Raw genomic sequence first — 1,528 nt, 5'->3', positions numbered from 1 at the left:
TTGAAGATTTGTTTGCCCAGAATGGCTTCAAACTGTGGTCTTCAGATCTCAGCCTCCTGAGTAGGTAGGAGTACAGGCATGAGCTACCAATGCCCAGCTGTTTTATTTTTTAGGTAAGTTCTCTCACTTTTGCTTAGGGCTGGCTTCAAATCACAATCCTCCTACCAGGCCCTTATGTATAACCAGAATCAAAGGGTGTGATGCCATCATACTTGGCTTATTTGTTGAGAGGGATCTTGCCTCAAATGGCAATGCTTCCAATTTCTACCTTCTGAGTAGCTTATGCTCACAGGCATGAGCCACAGAGTCGAGGATGAAGCTGTTCTTGCGCATCTCACTCAGTTCTTCTCACATGGTTTGAGTACCTCAAGATCATAGATGGTGTCTGACTCATTTCTCTTCCCATTTCCTAGCTCAGTGCTCCATAAAGATAAGAAATGTAATAAGTCTTTATCGAGGGAAAGAGACAGGAAGAGAAACTCTGGGGAATAAATCCTTATCTTCTAGTAGATCCATTGAGCATTGCATTTTGGAGAGAATGTGGATTTAAATTATGTTTTGGTCTTTTATAAATGTGTTGTTACCTCCCTGAGTCTTATTTATCTCATCTCTGAAGTAGGAATAATGCTTACTGTTTCAGGGCTAACAGAAGGGTTAAAGGAATAAATGAGATAAAGTAAGTTGAGTGTTTAGTTCAATGCCTGGAATTTTTTTTTTCCTTTTGTCAATCAACCTTATTTCTTTTTTTTTTTTTTTCTGGTCGTGGGGCCTGAACTCTGGGCCTGGGCGCTGTCCCTCAGCTCTTCAGCTCAAGGCTAGCACTCTACTACTTGAGCCACAGCACCACTCCCGGCGTTTTTTTTTTCTTTTTGCTTATGTGGTGCTGAGGAATCGAACCCAGGGCCTCAAGCATGCAAGGCAAGCGCTCTACCACTAAGCCACCTTCCCAGCCCTTCAACCTTATTTCTTTTGTCGGTCCTGGGGCTTGAACTCTGTGTTTGGGCGCTATCCCTGCACTCTTCAGCTCAAGGCGAGCACTCTACCATTTGAGCTACAGTGCCACTTCCAGTTTTCTAGTGGTTTATTAGAGTTAAGAGTCTCACAGACTTTCCTGCACAGGCTGGCTTTGAACCATGATCCTCAGATCTCAGCCTCGTGAATAGCTAAGACTACAGGGGTGAGACACTGGCGGCCCAGCTTTCAATCAACAGAAATTCCTCAATAAACAGAGTCAGATACATTCTGTTTGTGTAGAAACCACTCAGGACTATCTTCTGGAAGTGGAGGTGGAACTGGGCCAGATCCAGAGAGTAGAACTAGGCCCAGTGGATGGAAGCTACCAGGAGACAGACCTCTGTTCATATCATCCTGAGTAGAGGAAAAGCTTTCTACTTGAAAGCCTTAGAGAGAGCCTGGTGCCAGTGGCTCACACCTGTAAACCTAGCTACTGAGGAGACTGAGATCTGAGGATCATGGTTCAAAACCAGCCCTAGTAGGAAAATCCATAAGGCTTTTTTTTTTTTTTTTT

Source organism: Dipodomys ordii, unplaced genomic scaffold, assembly GCF_000151885.1.
Source record: "Dipodomys ordii isolate 6190 unplaced genomic scaffold, Dord_2.0 Scaffold61, whole genome shotgun sequence".
NCBI lineage: Eukaryota > Metazoa > Chordata > Mammalia > Rodentia > Heteromyidae > Dipodomys > Dipodomys ordii.
This window is presented reverse-complemented; position numbering follows the sequence as displayed.